This window comes from Numida meleagris, chromosome 7 (assembly GCF_002078875.1).
Source record: "Numida meleagris isolate 19003 breed g44 Domestic line chromosome 7, NumMel1.0, whole genome shotgun sequence".
Lineage (NCBI taxonomy): Eukaryota > Metazoa > Chordata > Aves > Galliformes > Numididae > Numida > Numida meleagris.
Window position 1 is genome coordinate 15,507,964 of NC_034415.1, and position 18,941 is coordinate 15,526,904.

An 18,941-nucleotide genomic window follows, 5' to 3' on the forward strand; every position below is an offset into this window, starting at 1 on the left:
ATAATTGTTGAAACAGGCAGAGTTGTGGAATAGTGTAGATGCTGACTCTTATGGAAGCCATATCCTGGAAGCATTGTGTGCAGCTCTGGCTCTGACACATAGCTGGCAGGTAGGTCACATTGTACAGAATTTGCTTCAGGCTCTAGGCTAATGTTTTCTTGAATTATTCATTGAGTTTAATAATTCATAGGGACCCCAGTTCCAAGTGGCCCCTTGCAGAGAGCCCCATTTGCCTTCAGTTGCATTCCCTCAGTGGTCTGCTTGTGCAATTCTCAAACTCAAGTTTAAATGCCAATTCCTTGTGAAGTCAGTGGGTAGACTTCTATAGATTTCAGTAGGCATTGGATGAGACTATGTATTCTTTGGTAAAGAATTGAGTTTTCCAACCTCTGGGTTTGGAAAAAAAGCTAACACACAGCTGATAATAACATCAACTGAAATTCTGGTTTCAGTGAAGCCTCTTTGGACTGCAAATGAAAGGTCAAGACCATGGCAGTAGGATTGTTTGTTAATTCTGACAGTGCCCTGGAACACTGATTCTGTGTAGTGATATTCCTGTTCAAAAGTCAGATGGAGCATTTGGTGGAGTCTGTAGAATTTTGAATGTATTAATGCCTTTATTTATTTCCCTGAATTCCTTGTAATTCCTGATAGTTAGTGTAGAGTGTACCTCATTTACTGTATTGTTCATGACATGCCTGGATTTGAGGCTGTGCTGCTGTCGTCAAACACCATCACAAGTGAGCAAATGTTGATGTCATACCGTGGTTTAAGAGCCACAAGCTCATCATGCGTATATGTCTTCTTATTTTTGTGTTCCTGCCAGTGTTGTCAGAACTCGCGTGCCATTTCAGACCTTTGCAACTCTCGTTTTCATGCACCATATACTTTTTTCTTTCTGAACTGGGGCAGATGTCCCTTTCTGTAATAATTTAATTAACACTTCAGAATAATGATGCATTAATTAATGCCAGACTATAATGGAAATGGTACAGAATTAACACTTTATATCAACATTCATGCAAAATGAGTTCCTCCTGGATAATATTTCTTACAGAGAATACAAAAAGAGATAATACTAATTAGGCCATCAATTTAAATTTACCATAATTTCAATCCATGACACTTATCTGTTATCTAGCACAAAACCTTCTGTTCTACCATACGTGTTTTGCTGAATTGATACCAGCATGGCAGCCAGAGTAGGAGTCATTTTGTAATGTACATTCCTGTACATCTTAAAACACTCCGGTACTATCACCCTGACTATGGTGCCTGTGTAGTGAAGCATTAAATTTAAAAAATCAAGCATACATTTAATAATGTTCTGACGTACATCTTCTGCAGGTAGAGAAACTGAGAACACTGTTCAGGTTATTCTACTTCTTCCTAGCATGGCCCACATGCAGCAGCAAATACGCCATCTGCAAATTCATTCTTTTGTAAGCGTTTGAATGTGACATAAATAAAAAAAAAAAAAATGTAGTTCCTGTTCCCAAATACCTTCAGTGTCAGTAGTAGTATATTCCCACTTCAGAGAATGAAAAATTCTATTTAAAGCATGTCTGATCGCACTTACACTTTGGTAGTGTTTTCTTTATGTCACCATTGCCTAGATGACACCTCTTCGGCAGGCAAGAAAAGACAATCAGAAGGATAAATTCAGAAACGTAAAGCATGAAAAGTATTTAGCAGAGACAGTTCAGTTTCAATGAGTATCTAACAAAGCTTTTATTCCCTCTCAGTTTAACCTCCTGACTGCAGTCTGCAAGGAATCTCCTAGGTCATGATAATTTCAGGCTCCTTGCTCTTCAGCAACGTGTGTCAAAGACCAACAGATAGCCAAGTCACGAGAGGCCATTCAGGCTAGCTTGCAAACTGTGCTGTTCATTTGGCATTCCCAGGGCTTGCAAGGAGCTAGCTACACTTCAGTCCGAAATATATAATGAAGTCATGAGCCTAGAAGTCTTGACTGTAGATGATAGAGTTTGAGAGTTCTTCACCCACCATGAAATACTTTGCTTAGAAATTATCAAATAATAACTTTTGATTTTCCAGAATGCAGTTTTTCAGAGTTTGCTGCATGAGGAATTTCAGTGTATTTGAGCATTTTTATTCTAAATACAAACATAGCCAAATTTTAAAATTTCCTGTGAAACAGCCTGCCTATTTTTTTTTTTTTTTGCACAGATCTATTTGATTTCTTCAAATTTCCTTCTTTATGGTTGTCTCCGTAGATTTTGATTGCATGCTTTTACACTAGCCAGTCATATCAATTATATTTTATAGTGTTGAATTATTTAGTTTGATACAGAAAATGCTGATGCCTCCATGGCTTTAGAGGATTTTCCCAACATTGGAATTTCAAGAAGCATTGTCACACAGCAGATCAGATCAGGAGATAATAGCTATGAGTAACTATGGAGTAGTGTCAGTGTTCAAACAAAACAAAACTGTACATGGATTATTCTGCTTTTAGATAAAGTGTTTCAGGCCAGATAGTAGTTCAGGTAGTTCTTTTGTTGGCATGTTGTGTGCCTTCCAGAAGGGGCCATTCTCTTTTTATATGGGTCTTGTATGAAATATGTCACGTGAAGAACAAGCAACATGTATCCAAATGACATGAGCGCTAAACTAGGAGTTATGCAGAGCTCAGCCATCCCAAGTCTACATGGTATTCTGCCCCAGAATGAATTTCACACACTGTACTTTAGCATCCTGCTTTCTCTGGAGAGTACCATTCTGGACTCTCTACCACATGGGCTAAATGAGTTAATGCAATAGCTCTTCTCCTTTGCAGAATTTATTTTGAATTTAGAAAAGGTCAGATATGTAAATCTGTGTGATTTGTATTATGAAACTACTTCTTTATTTGGGGCAGTTCACTGTAAATGGCTATCACAGCTCAGGACTGATAAAAGAATATGTAGTTAGGAATAATGAAGTGGATGGATATTTAAAAATATGAAGAAAAGTTATTTTCTGAGGAGCTATCTATTAGATAGTGGAACAGACTTTTTAGAGAACTTCAATAAGTCCTCATCAGTAGCTGAACATATAATTCTGTGCATAGTAGACAATGTACTAGAAAAAATATGATAACTACAGGGACTGAACTCATGTTAATCCCAAAGTTCTGGAATTAAGAAATCTCACAAATCTTTCTTTTTCTAACTTCTGTGAGGACTTGCAAAGAAGGGCTTTTGTAGATCAGGTCTCCAGTATATTAAGACAGCCTTGTGCAGTAAAACAGCCTTGCTCTGAGGAAAAATTTCCTCTGTGCCAATCTACACTGTACTTTCCCAACACAAGGGCTATTAATCCCCTACTTTCACAAGCAATGAAGTATGTTAAGGAAAACGTTAAAAAAAAAACACAACAACTGAAGATTATTTTTAGTTTTCATGTGTAACATCAACTAGAAACTAATTGAATTAAATATTGTTGTATAAGAAGAGCACCCTTTTCCAGACTTTTTCTTTAGGTTGCCAGTCTTCAATATGCATTTTTCTCAGTTTCATTCTACATATTGTATTTTTTCTCATTAAGTTATATGGTCTTAAAATAAAGAACTTTTGCTTTTTTTAGAAGATCTTAACGCTTGTTAAGAATAGTATAATGGAAATACAAAAATATTTTAGCTTGACGGCTATCTGTTAATTATGCCTTTGGCTGAAAATACAAGTGAATATCTAAACTAAATGATAATAGGGTCAGATGCCTGGCCCTATTGATGAAGACAGCATCTTTATGGAACATAACAATCTAAATGTGTAGGTGTCAGAGTTAAGTTCAAGTATTTTAGTACCTATTTTAAGTACTAACTTAGTCATGTTTTGTTATTATGTTTGTTTTTATTTTTCCTGGCACATTCCCAGCCTTAAATCAGTTGTAGAATACTTCTAAGGGAGTGCATGATGGGGAATTTCAACGACTTTTCAATTTTAACTTTCTGTTTAAGGCTTCTGCTGGACATCTTTCTTGTATGACAGCACTGATACATTGTTAACACCTGCCTCTTTCCAGTTGATCACAGCTGTTGACACTTAGGCATGTTAACAAATCACCTAATAACCTTTTTCTGGTTCTCTTTCATGTGAGGTAGGAGCTTTGTGCATACAGAAATATGATGTACAATGTATTCCTTATATAAATGGACTTTATTGAGTGTCAAACCCATTTCTGGTCATTTTGCTTAATACATCTCTAGCTCAGAAAGAGTAATTGAAATAAAAAGTTTTTACAGATATAAGTAATTTTTGAATAATACCTTTCTTTGAGTGTCCTGTGTGTTACTTGTCTTTACATTTTGTCTCAGAATAGTAAGACAGTTTATGCTCATATAATGTACGTAGATTTATATATATGAAAATTCCTAAAAGATCTGACTTAGAAAGCTGTGACAGTAGCCAGAAAACACGGTACATTTACCACAGTGCTGCATATTAGAGCCCGATGCAAATACTATCAAGTTAATTCCAAAGGGGATAATACATCCACACGGACTAGGGTGATATTGTAAGACGTTACTAGCCTGGATTTTTAAAACAAGGAAGCCACAGCCAAGTGATGCTGCAGTCAAGTGATGGTGCACCCAAGCTAATACATCTGCTATCATGATAGTGGTTAATCAGGGACAGCATCATGCTGATTATGCTGTGATGCTTAGGGTCCTGGTGTGTTGGTGCATCCAAGTATGGTTGCAACTTTTTCAGAAACCATTACAAAGCTTTTTTTAATGAAAACCATTAAAAATACTAATATTACCAGAGTTACATACTCAGATTTTCTGGTAAAAAAAAAAAATAATAAAAAACACTTCTTAAAAAAATGTACTCAGTCACATTCATCAAAGTTATATAGATTGTGTAATGACTATAGAACACTTGAAGTGCAGAAGTTCAAAAGCAATGAGTAAAAGCTACAACAATCAGAAAACATTGAATAAATGCAAAAAAATCACAAACAATTCATGGATATTTGGCAAACAATAGTTTCCTAAGTAATTTGTCATGCACTGTTTATTCACCTCTAATAAGAGTCATACAGTATAATTGATGTATTTATTTCAGCTCCTAGAAGATTTAAAAATATGTGGAAGCTAGCTGAGAGTTTCGCATGCACACCTGAATGGCAAATAAACTGAAGTAAGTTGGAGTTTATGTTCCTAAACATATTGTACAGTCAGTGGATAAGACAGGGTTTAAATATAGATTGAAAACCACGGGGTATTAAGTATCTAGGAATATTTTAGCTTATAGAGTTGAAGGCTATGACTAAATTTAACAAAGAGGTAATGTGAAATATGGTGGAAAAATAATTGCTGGGTGGTCTCTGCCACATATTGTATCTTGTGGTGGAAAAGGCCGAGAGCCATAAGAAAGACACTGGGACCAAATCTAACGTATTGTATACATTAAATATCTTGCTATTTACCTTCTAAGAAAAATTCTTAAAGAAACTCACGGGTTTGTTAACAAAAACTTTATGGCATTATAGGAAGCCCAAAACCTGAGATGAAAATTCGAATGTCAGCCAAATCTTTAGGTGGAGTAGATTTTCCAAAGTTGCAAAAATATTGGGTTTCTTTGTGAAGCCAAGGAATGGATACCATGTAAGTGGATTTCAGCCCATCTGGATAGCCTTTGAAAAAGCACAAATGTTATTTTTTCATTGGTTTTCATTAACAATGGTGAACTAAAAAGAGCTGGAATCTGAGTTCAGTATTGAAAGCCATAACTAAATAGATTTTAAACTGTTAAGAAAAGAGAGTGGAAAATGCAAGGGAAAATACAAAAAGAAAACAAGGGACATCACTATGAAACAAAATGAATGTAAGATTTTTGCTTGTTTTCTTGTTTGTTTTTTTAATCTTAAATGTCAGGGCCCTGAGGGCACCCCCCTCAGCCTGCCAGTCCTTTACCAGCAAGGCCCCAGCAGGGCCAGTCCCCTGCTGCGCACAGCCCAGTCCTGCCACTGAGCCCAGACGAGTCCCAGGCCCACATCCAGGCCTGGCCTTGGCCTGTCCGCAGCCTTAGTAAGCTGCCAGTGCTTGGGGCTGGGGCTGAGCCCAGGCTACCTGGCTCCTGGTGGGGGCCTGGGTGTGCCCAGATTACTGGGCCCTTCCTGACTGCCTGGGGAGCCCTGTGCCTGCACAGAACCTTCATATTTAACAATTAAATGGGAGGTCTGCATGTTTTAGTGTTACAGAAGACATCAGACACACTGAAGTGTCTGTTTCTTTCCCTTCTGTTTGCAAAGTCACATAGATTCAGATCAGGACTTTAAGTGTACAATTGCTTCCTTCCTGTCTACGATGAAAGAAGTGCTGCAAAAAGCAGCTCTGCTTCTTCACTTGGGCTCTAATGCAGAGGCAATATGAGTAAAATATAATCTTCTGTTAATTTCTATTGGATTTGAGTCAGGCCCCTTAACTATATGCATTGTCTCCCCTCCTTTCTTCTCACTTCAGTCTCCTCAAAATTACTACTCATACCTTAATGAATAAGCACTGCAGCCCCAAATGCTAGAGGGAAGCAATGGAGAAAGATTACTTTGAGTTCATAAAGGATTTCTAGTCTGCTACTTTATTCTCTCTTCTTTATTTTTTGATTAATGGAACAATAAACACCAATGAGAATTAGTACAGGTAGCTTAAGAGGTGTGGAGAGATGCTTGTCTTGTGACTATTGAAAGGGCATTTAATACCTTAAATACTATATGATTCTGCAAGTTTGGTTGGGAGTTGGTGACTATCCCATTTCAAAGTTGTATCCAATTACAAATCAAATATTTGCACTTGGTAGCAGTTTTAAACTACATATATAAATGAAAAATGAACCAAAAGCAGTACACCCTGTGATAACAATCAGTCATAAGAGAATTTTTGAAGAACAGCTTCTGACCCACCAGGATTATTAAACATCTCGTAGCATTTTTTGTAAGATTAGTCACAGTGTCTTTTCTGAAACTCAATTTATGTTATTACATTCTGCCCCCATAAATCGCCTTACGGTATCAACTGGATATAGTATTCTTCCTGTTACATATTGTTTTAGAAACTTAAAAAGCTGTCATGTTCTACCTCAGAAATGGATCCACTTTGCCCACATGTAATGCAGTTCCATTACAAGATTTGGAATTTTTTGTTCCCTTACAGTTCGGTACATTTGCAAGAGAAGCTATTATTTTTTTCAGTGCTTCTTGGTGTCATAATCTGCATCAGTGAATATAGAAATCTGCTATCAGTGAATACAGAATCTGCAACTCTGCCACCACTTATTTAACACTAGTCTTTTGACTCAGAAGGGAGCCAGTAGCCCTGCTACCCTTGATAATTATTTATCTCATGATATGTTTACCAGAATAAAGATATAAACCTAGTGCTCTATCCAGATGTGAGTGTGAATAATTACATTCTGCCTACCTAAATTCCCACTACACTTTCATTGCTACAGTATATTTCTTCATTTCCTGCTCTAGACCCTGTTCTGGTATCTGGTTAATGGAAAGTTCCCTAAAACTTTGGTGAAGGAAAAGGTCCATAAACTTGGTGTAATTTTGTTGTGATATTAAACAGCTGGAGTTGACATAAGTAGAATCCATACATTTTTATAAATGCCTTGCACTGTATGATATCTTTCCCAGTTTGGAAAAAATCTTCATATCTTATCAACATCAAGTAGATTTCATGTATATTCAAGATACAACTAGTAGCAATTACCATATCTTATATGCTTTCTATAGGAGTCATAATACCTACAAACTATGCAGATATGTGTGGTTGATCCCAGTGTCACTGAACTTTCTTTTGGTATAATGAGCATGTCTCGGATGTTTCTTGGAGGAGATGGAGAGAACATATCTCCATGAGCAACTCAAAACAAAGCCAGACCAAACTATAAAGTTTGTCTTCAGACTTGAGTTTTCCTAATATTTTGTGGGTACTCAGGCCCATCTTTAACCTGAACTGTTTTTATTTATCATTTTATCAAGTAAGAGTCACTGTCTAATAACACTAGGTGATAAACTTCTAGTTTGGAAGACATTTGGTACAGACAGGCAATTCATCTTTTTGCTGCTCGTGTAGAGTCTCCAATAACACCATTATATCCTATATCTGACACAAATTAGCTAGTAAAAATTTGAATAGAAGGTACTAGGGAACAGAGCTAACATGGAATAAAGTGGAAAGGGAGTTCAGGCAAAAAGATAGAAGCACAAGATGTTTTGACTGGGATCTAAAGTAGAGATGAGAGATAAACAGTATTTGCAAATATTTAGCTCGTATTCTTTCAGCAAGTCAGGTTGGTTTGGCTTTCCCCAGTTAATCTCTGGATTCCCTGAACTAATTAGACTTACTGTAACTTTTTTGATCATAGCAGAAAGAGAATTACATCCACCTATCTGTGCATGCCCATCTCCTTGTTGTGTATCAGAAAAATAGGAAGATACACAGTAACCCACTCTTTATGAGCAGTTGATTAACACAGATCTATTTTGGACTAGAAAACTTAAGTGTGTTTTAAGAATGAATATTGTCTACGGATATCATATTATCTATAGATATATTAATATACTCATGAACCAAGCCCAGGTTGGAGCAAGACACACGCCATCTGTTTATTCCTCCACAGTCTACATCATGTACATTTAACTTTGGCTTGAACTATTCGCATGGAAATTGCCAGTAACCAAAGCACACAGAATGCCTTTTATTTGGCCTTAGACATAACCAGGAGGATTGGTGTAAAAGTAAGTGATGGCAGCTTCATGTCTTCTCTCAGAAACCAGCAAAAGAATTCTACAGTGAAGCTGCAGCAGTGGAAAGCTCAACTATTTAATTCTGTGATTCTTACTGTGACAGTGGGAGGTCATTTTAATTCAAGAGCAAAAGCAACAGAGAGTCTTGCAGTATCACATACAGCATCTCCAATCATTTAAAAATTCTCTAAATCAGAAGTGTGGTACAGGTGAGCAAGCTGGTGAAAACTTTCCTTAGAAGAGAGCTGTTTTCATTTTATTTAATTTTTAAATCTTTCTACAGCTTGCTAGATTCATAACCTAGGGCAAGTTTAATTAAAGTCAATGAAGCAGTTTAAAGTCAAGAAAAAATCAGCATTAGACTAAGTGTTTATTATTTCCTAATTATGCTGTGGACTTTCTCTGTAATTGATTCCTGCCTTTTTAAGTCTAGATAAAGCTACTGATATATACCAATGTAGACAGGAAACCTGGGAAATTCCTTTATAAAAGTCCCTTACTATTCACTTACGTAGATATGTTAGCACCCCTGTTATACGATCCTTTTCATTGCTTTTTGTCAACAGTTAGACAAGATGGATTTTATTTTCTGAGAGTTGTAATAATACAGTAATGAATCATGCAGGAAATTTTTGCATGCATAATTTGAAAACCTTTTGTTTTACAAATCATTTGTTTGGAGTGCAAACCCGTACGATGTCATCTTACATGTCCAGATTCCGCCTGAATGGAAGAATATGAGTGAATATGGAGAATAATCATTGCTATGAATATTACTCCTAACCTATAGATGGTCACTGTATGATTTTATTTGGACATGGCTGGGCAGCTTGCCTGCAGTCCACCATGCACCTCTTACCCTCAGTGGAGATACCAAGCCCTTCCTGGTAGGTGGGCTGTGTGACTGCCTGTTACTCACTGCAAATGGGAGCAGGCACAGCCATGCTGGTAGGAGGAAAAGCTCATATTGAGCTTTATTCCAAGCAGGTAGTTCAAGGGTTCTGGAGCAGAGTCCTCAAAATGCAACAACCCATGAGTTCTAAAACCATACGTAAAAATGTAGCTGGATTTTCATTTAAAGCCCTATATAAAATTTGCATATTTTAAGCTCTTAGTTTTAGTATCAAAAATACTAACTATGATCAGTACTTTTCTGAGTGTTAGCATTTACTTTACAAATTGAGCCTCTTGGAGAGCTTTTATTCCCATTCTTATTTTTTGTTGTTGTTCTCCTGAATATGCGATCAGAATTGTAGTCATATTTAAGCCTGAGATCCAAATTTTTACAGCTGTGAAAATCTTCAGTGTGTGACTAACACCTGTCTTCACATTGAATTTTCCAAGGTATTTAAGAAAGCAAGCACACAAATGGGATGATGATTTGCTACTTTTGCTCTGAGCAGAACCTTGTTATACTGATTTTTTTTTTTATTCTGTAACATTCCCACTGTCCGTGTTGACCTGGGACATTGGATTGGTATGCTGGGACAGTCAGGCATCCTGTCATCCCTTCCAAGCTTCATTGATACCTCAGAATGGAGTCTAGAAAGTAATTCCATCCACACTTCTAAACAGATGTGAGTGGTTCTAGTAGGGCAAATCACAAGATTGGATCACAAACCTGGCTGGTGATCAACTGGCAGGAAGGCAGACTGCCCACTGCCTGCATCAAGACAGTAAATGTTTGGAAGGAAGGAGGTAATATGTAACTGGCAAATCAGGAAACGATATTTCTCATGACAGCGGTCTAGATAGTGACTTTACTAAAATAACTCACAGTGCAAAAAAATTGACTTTTTCTCTAAGTTTTTAAATGCTGAGGAGGAAGTAGAGGGTATCAAGATAAACACAAACCTCTAGGCTCCCTTCTGGTAGATGTAGCATCTCATGCTTTGGCTTTTCTGACACATCCCAGTTCGTTTCGTATCAGGTGGACAATTTATGCTGTAGCCATCTTATCCAGAAATTTGCCTTGAGGTTTTATATTTTCAAACCCATCTGCATATCAGTCAGTATTCCCACTGAGCTGTGAGGAAAAAGCAAGTACTGTGTTATACCAGCCATGCTCTAAATAAAAAATCACAAATCACCTTTTTTCACCAGCTCTGAGTACCCTTTGTTCAGTACTTGTTCAGTGTATTACAACTTTTGGTACACTTACTCCTTTGTTTTATTTTAGATAATTTAAATTTATTCAGTCTTTAAAATCCTTCCATCAAGATTGTTGCCTGATGACTGTCCGGAGTCCTTCTTAATTTAGAGCAGGTACATTGGGTCCTGCACTTGTGATATTCTGAATTGTCCTATCATTCTTCATCACTGTTTTAATGGGCATATTTCTGCCCTTGATGAAGAAAGAGCCTGCTTGGCAAGATACAGTAAACTAAGCATGAGCTTTGAGTGGGCTTGTTGATAGAGTCCACTAGAGGACTGTAATATTTACAGAGAAATTGAAATGCTCCTAACAGAGTGCATTTTTCCTATGAGAAACTCACTAAATGCTCACAGATTTGAAGGTTACTAATGAAATCTCTTGTATCTCTCTAGAGAAGCAGTGAAAGCCTTTCACATTTATTTTGTGAACAATCAATTTAATAATCAGGTTACTTTTGCAGAAATTATAACTTGCTTGTAACTCTATTAAAAAATACACTGCAAGTCATCTAGGTTGAAAGATCAAGCACTTCCAGGGTAGAGAATGGACCTAGAATCTTAAGTCAGCTTCCTTGAGGTATGTGTTACAGTAGGATTCATATTTACAAATCTTATATTATTTTTGCATCACTTTGCACACAAGAGTGATGATTCTCAGGGAATAAGGAAGGTGTCAAACAGTTCTTTGTAACTTCATTGCTTAGTCGATAGTCTTAGGCTTTATTTATTGTCCTCTGTGCCATCCAGTGTAATCCAAATCTGCACTGGAATTATTAATTTCTTTTCACTGTTTTCAGTGGCATTCTTTGTTACGTATCTGAATACTTCATAAACATCAGTGAATTGATGTTTATTTAGTTTGGAGCAACTAATTGTATTATCCTCATTTTATAGACAGGGAAGTGTGAATTAGCTGAGTAGTAGTAAGAAGTCAACATGACTAAAAGTCATCCTTATGCTGTTCTTAAATTTTTATCCATTGAGTGACATCGAATGTCCTTCTATTCCTGTATTTTGTATAAGGGTAAATAGGAATCCTGATTTCCTGTCTTTCTATCCATCATGATCTGGCCTGCTTTTATTATTTGAGTATCTGGCTTGGACATGATTTAGAGGGAAATACTGGTGATAGGTGGATGGTTGGACTGGATGATCTTAGAGGTCTTTTCCACCCTTGGTGATTCTGTGATTCTATTCTAGCATCCTCTATTTGGGTGGCCATTGTCTACTTAATATTTGCATGTTGGCATTTCCCATTAGCCCCCTGTCATTTTCACCGCTCATATCTAGTCATTTGTGTTTTAAAGAGAACAACATAAAAATTCTGTTTAATCGTCCGTTTAAAAAGATGGAGTATTTTTGTCTGAAAGATGTCTATTTAAAGCACATTACAGTCTATAAAATAACTACAACACAGACAGTGTTAATGCTGACTTGCTGTGCCTTGTTTCTAAGAGAAAGGAATTCTTTTCACGGACAGCCAACATCCACGTATAGGCAGTTAACCAAGTCTGACAAAGAATGCTGGTTAAGATTTATTTTGTTGCTGGTAGTTTTGTGAAACAAAATTCTGACCAGTGAAAATTAGACTAAGCAAATTGGGCTTAGTTTGGACAGACCACTGCAAGGTATGAAATGGTCCTTTGTGATGAATGGGGATTGATTTAAACAGCCAAGCACCAGCATACAGAGTGCATATTCCATGTCTAAGCCACTCAGTGACTTGTATTTGTCATTCAGACTTGTATTCACTTATATGAAAACTCTATGTATTTAGATTGGAAACAATTTTAAATAATTAATGTAAATATATCAACTCCAGCAACAGGCACCTCATACTAGGTAGCACATGCTGTAGATTGGAGAGTGCTCCTGGCACTGCAGAACAGAGTGTGCCTGTGTCCCGGGCCATGCATGCTGCTGATGGCTATTAGAAAATGATGGTCACAGCTGAGAATTAAGCTTGAGGGCTTACCATTGGGCGCTGTCTAGAACAAGCTAACTCCTCGAGCAACTGCAGAGTTTTCAATAACGTGCCTTGCTACAATTTTTCTCTGGCATGATTTTGATTACTTGCAATGACTATTTTTCTTTCTCAAACATATACAAATTTGGGCACTGAATCAAGTGTTGGTGTTCTGTCACCGTGCATTGCTGTGATAGCATGGTGGCTAGCGGTGCACAGGCTAAGTGCGACATCACTGTTCCAAAACACATTAGCTGCTAAACCGGTAGGCAGTACAATGAGAAGCTCCTGCTGACAGCAGGTATTTCTGTTTTATCTGAAAATAGTTCACGGAGTAGATAATTGGTGAATTCCCAATGGGAAAAAACTTGATTCTGTCTGAGCATAGGTTACCAAATGTATCACCATAAAATAATTGATTTTGTGATATATCAAGTAGGGACATAGCTGAGACTATTGAACTTTTCCCGTAGGGCCTCAGGGTGAACTTGAACCGAGCTCCCAAAGGTGAAGAACCAGTGCTTGACATGTGTGGGGTTTTGCACTCTTAACAGCCTCTTTAACTTTCATTTTCTCCTATTAATCTACTTTCACCAAAATCTAGATGTATGCAGAGACTCATTAAGATGGTTGAGTTGTCATCGGAGATAATCACCAAAGGAAAGTGTTATAAAAAGAGAAAAAAGTATGTCTAGAAAGTCTGAATAATTTTTTTATGCTGTTGTTTTAGTGAAGAGGTTTTGGATGCTGATAGGAAAGTTACTATAGCTATAGGGCACATTTAATTGCATTTTAGAAACTTCTTTTAATCCTGTAATAACAAAAAATTAAATCAGTGCTGACATTTTTTTGTTGCCAGAAGAAGGTAGTAAAAGGGTAAAGAAATAATTGTTAGTTCTGAGAATATAATTAGCAACTTTAATGCTTTAATCTAAAAAATGCATATTTTGAGCCTGGGTGAATGATTAAAGAAAAGATATTGAAAGCCTTTGAAATTTCTAACTGTTTGTTTTTAATTGTAAATTATGATCACTATAATTAGCTCATTTAGTACATTTATAATGTAAACAAATATGAATATACAGAAGTTCAGTGATATATTTCAGGGCAAATAAGAGCAACATTGTAACCTTGGGCTCTATTTATTAAGCCTTTCTTGTAGTGTTTGGCACTGCTTCGTTCTTTCATTCTGTTTTTTTTTTCTCTCTCTCTTTTTTTTTTCCTGGAGGATAAAAGCAAGCCGAATATAATACTTGCAGGTCTCTGCTGAGATCTTAATGCATCTGGAACTGTACTGAAGAAAATACAGATAGAAATCTGGTCCATTTTGGACTCCATTTAACCCTCGTTCTGAAGCTTCCATACAAGTAGGGTGTTTAGCATGTTAAAAAACAAATATGACGTGTCTTCATAAACACCAGGCTGCTAATACTGAGCAATTAGGTCAACTGAAAGTGAAAGTCAACTGAAGGTTTCAGGTAGACTTAATTATTTCTATAGTTAGCAGTCTGCAAAAATAATTGTGCCTGCTATGGGCTGCTCTGTTTCTTTATGATGCACCCTGCACAGCCTCCTCGGACTGAAATCTGTTCTTTTCCTGATACATGCACTGCCCTACACATCTCAGCAACACGAACAGGAGCTGCCCGACTTGCTAATGGAAACACTTAATGAGTAACAGGATGTTTTACCCCCATCAAGTTCAAAGATTAAAATTTGGAGTTTAGTCTCACCATTATTTTTATTAGAAAAGCATCTTTTGTTACATTTCCAGAGCTCAGTTATCATGCTGCGACACGCTGCATCCCGTTCTGATAAGTCATGGAAAGTTATGATTAGTTAAGCTCCTTATGAATAGAGAAGGCTTCCCTGAAGGTTGAAAGTGGCCTCCAACTTGAGATTTTAAATCGCTGTTTAAGTGTTTTGAGTAGTCTGCCTTTGTGTACACTAAACAGTTTAAGGTTACTTTTTAATCCAATGACATCTGTTTTATGATGTACACTTGCTGCAGATAGAATGCTGTTCTGTTTGTCACTGCCAGCTGTCTCTTTGGGATCCTCTAGGAGCTAAGTTATTTTATCTCAGAGGAATGAATTGTCCATAACAAGCATCTAATAACTTTTCTGCTGAATACTCAAGATTTTTTAAGAAAAGCTCTTCTTCTGTCACACTATCCCTGTAATGTGCTGTGTGGTTTGGTTGTCCTGTTCTAGCACTGTGAGCCTTCAGGAGTTAAAATTTTTATAGTATGAAACAAAAGTAGAAGAGGTACACATCGCAGCATTGTATGCACTGTATTCTGTGGATACTTTCTTGTAGAAGGAAGAAAGTCCTGGTTATTACAGCTGTCACTGTGACATCTGATATCTGAGTACAGTGATTGCCTCACCCACCACATGGCCCTGATCACTCCCGTGATTCTCTGTCCACTATTAAACGGGGAAAGGTCTTGGCCCTCCAGGTGCTGTTTCAAGCCTGAAATAGGAACTTGTCTGTCATACTTTCTCTGACTAACTTAATGCTTAAGGACCCAGCAAAAACATTTAAGGCATAACAGGGTCTTATACAGCAACAAAGAACATTTCTTATGCCCATTTTAATGACTGCTGCAGAACAAGGGCACTAAGTTTGCATCAGTTAGTAGAAACAGGCAAACTTTGAAATGTCTTTGTGGCTTACTTCTCAACAATTGCATTTTTTGCATTTCATTTTGACTTCTGGGAAATATGCTTGGGTCTTGAAAATCCTAAGAAGTATCTTGAGCTTTCACATGGAAGTGGAAGCACATAATATCAAATGTTCAAGTGGAAGCATATAATATCAAAACAATTTTCATGAGTCAAAACGGAAAAATTCCCAAGTATTGTTGTACAGTATTTCATATCTAAAGCAGATCTTTAATGAAATGTTGCTTTTCTTTCCACAGCAGAAAAAAGAAAGATAGAAACCTAGTTTAAAAACCTAAACCTATAAACCAAAATCCAAAACTGTGTAGCTGAAGTGATTAGAACTTTCCATAATGCACTTTCCTTCCTTAGTAAGGACCAGTCAGTACACAAGACCTGAACACTAGATTTTTCTATGCAAATAGATAAGGCATATCAGGCCTACGTAATGTTGGGGAATAAGGTGTTGGAAAGATTCTGTTCTTAAGATAACAGATCTGGCCTAAGATAACAGATTTGGCCTGACTACTGCTTTGTGCATTATATAAGCTTTGGCACAGTGCTGTGGGGCCAATAGATGTTTCCAACCTTGAATGCTTATCTTCTTTAGCCCTGTACTGTTACTAAATTCACACAAACTGATAGGTGGGGGTTGACAGCCATGAATTTAGATCTGTATATTGAAATTTAGCTGCAAATGGATTGTACCAGAAATTAGGTAGTTACAATGCCAGAGCAATAAAGAGGCTGGATAACTAGTTTCTGTGATTTTTGGACTGTGTTTAAGTTCATAAATATAGTATTACAAAAATAATTTCTTCACTTAAATGAACATGCTTGCAAGGATCTGACCCGCAATTCCTCATCTAATACAGAGGGAACGATATTTCTGTGCAGAGTGCTTCTGGTCACCTTTGCTAAGATAGTGCTGAGCTTCTTACAGTGACCTCCATCAACAAACACAGCTATAGATGCTATATTGGGAAATGTTTTTCTTTGAAATACAACTATTCAAGCTTTCATAGCTTTAGTGGTATATTCTGGATTGCTGTTGCAAATACAATTTCTTAGAGCACAAAAGATGTGAGTGAACATATATACATATATTAGAGATCTGTGTCTTTGAATCTCATGTTAAAGTGAGAAAAGGCCATTCCTCAAAAACAAAACCTTACAGAATTTTAGTTTACAAGTTCAGTTGTAGACTAATGTTCTGAAGTTATACATATATAAAATGCAAAGGTTATAAATGCAGATCTACTTTTCTTAGTGGAAAAAAAAAAAAACAACATCAGAAATTATCAACAGGATGCTTTTAGAAGAGTCCTATCTTGAGTGAAGATTGAAAGCAAGATAGTTGAGGATTTTAGAGTTAATATGAAGAAGCAAAGTGAGAAGGGAGGGTATGTTTTCCTGAGATTAAACCTTGGAAAAAAAATGTAAAAAGTGGGAAAATTGTGTCCACTCTGAGTACACATTTAATATTATCACGTAACAGATAGGGCTTTACTAATTATTCTAGAAGTCTGTTAAACGAAGAACTACAACTCTACTGAATAACGGAGACAGACATACCCAACTGGACTGTAAAAAATCTTTTTTTTCCTCTTGTGGAATATCTGTAATGGCTGAACTATTTTGCAGGCACCTATGATCCATTTGGTGTCCGGATCTGTGCTGTTTTTCAGATGCAATATTTACTGTAATCAGAAATGTCACACTAGCTGAACTTTTTGGGTCTAGGGATGGGATTGTATTGTTCTACTAGTTCTCCCAAATCTTAAAAAAATGAGGAAAAAATTATTGTTTTTTCTTTTAGAACAAGAACTCTTGCTAAAATCTATTATTTGTTGGTCTGTGTGCAAACACTGGATTTGATCCTGCCATTGGCAGTCTGGGGATGAACGACTTTGAGTATTGTGCTCTCCAGTGTATAACTCTGTGCTTACTCAGTGTCTCTTAGAAGATTTCAATGCACTGTTGGAAAGCCTTGATTTTCACTACGTTCATACAGTTTTCCACAGTGATTTTGGCTAGGCTCTTTACATGATACTGTAATTACCATTATTTGTAATAATGACTTATTAGTAATAATTACTAATAGTCTTGATAATCTCCTAAAGGAAAATGCTGTGAGTGGAAAGCCACAGATGAAGTCATTATAACAAAGATGAACTAGTTCCTTGTGCCCGTCTTGTAAAAAAATAATTAATTCTCAGCTTTTCTTAAGACTGGTGAAGAGATTTCTCTGGAGAAATCCTTTCTACCTGAAAGGTCCCCCAAATTAAGTGTAGATTAATGAACATGTCTATCTTCTGATTCCTGTGAATATCTCAAGCAGCAAATACAAATTATTTTGATCCAGCTCTCTGTTTGTCTTAATTTTCCTGGCCTTTTGTACTTTCATAAGTTTTCGGAGAGAGCTGTACACAAAAATTACTGTATTCATTTGTTGGCTGACACCTTGTTACCAGAAATTTTTCAGAAAACCTCTTTCTCAGAGAGTATGTTGCCAAAAATATATTGGTTTTAATTCACTTTAAAAGAATTTGCACAGAGCTCTGTCTATGTTTATGTATGGCTTTAAAAAAGAATAATGAAAATGAACAACATTGCATGATCTTCAGATTTAATTACAAAATCCTTACTCACTTACGCAAGTGCATCTCTGCCCAGTGCTTTGTCCCGTACACAGAATGTGCCTGGAGCTGTTGGCACTATGGAGGGTGGAGAAAGAAATATTTCTCATTGGCTCCATGCAGATGAAGTAACATAATCCCAAACGGTATGCTCAGATTTTTTCAATAAACGTTTTTCGTCACTACAGAGCTTTATATAACAGCAGTAAAGGCAAGAAAGGAAATTAGAAACACAGCTGAGACCGCGTCTCCTACTTCATAATGGCCTAAAATTCTTACTGTTTATTAAAACTAACACCCCTTGTCTGGGCGTTGATAAAAAATTCTCCGCGGTCTCTTTTCTTTGATCGTTTCATTTTACAAACCACAGATATTTGTTGTCATTGTTTTTTGTTTAGTTTTATGTCCACAACATTGAAATTCAAAACTACCATCCAGTAATGTTGCACGATAACAAGTAATCCTGAATTCAGTGAGCCAGCAAAGTCATCACTAAACAAATTTGTCCACTCCAAGGAGAGGAGAACTCTGGTGTAACACAGAGATGGCACCAGAACGGAACCTTTCAAAAATCTGTCATGCCTCTGGGCCTGATACTTCTGCTGCTGTCCACTCAGAGTATTGGCATAACCTATTTCAATATACGCATTTACCTTTTGTTTCAGCAGCTCCCTGGCTCCTCCGCATGCAAACATTTGAATTTCCTGTTGGCTCAGAGGTGAGATTTATAACATTTATTAAAGTTGCTTTTCA

The 18,941-nt window shown here is 36.8% G+C and overlaps 1 long non-coding RNA gene across 1 annotated transcript in view; it reads left to right on the top strand.

Moving 5' to 3' along the window:
- LOC110402255 overlaps positions 1-18,941 on the top strand; it is a 432,654-nt gene that overhangs the window by 149,575 nt on the left and 264,138 nt on the right. Inside the window, exons 5-6 of the long non-coding RNA XR_002441005.1 lie at positions 5,073-5,147; positions 18,854-18,906. This is a non-coding gene — a long non-coding RNA (uncharacterized LOC110402255). The remainder of the gene's footprint in view (positions 1-5,072; positions 5,148-18,853; positions 18,907-18,941) is intronic.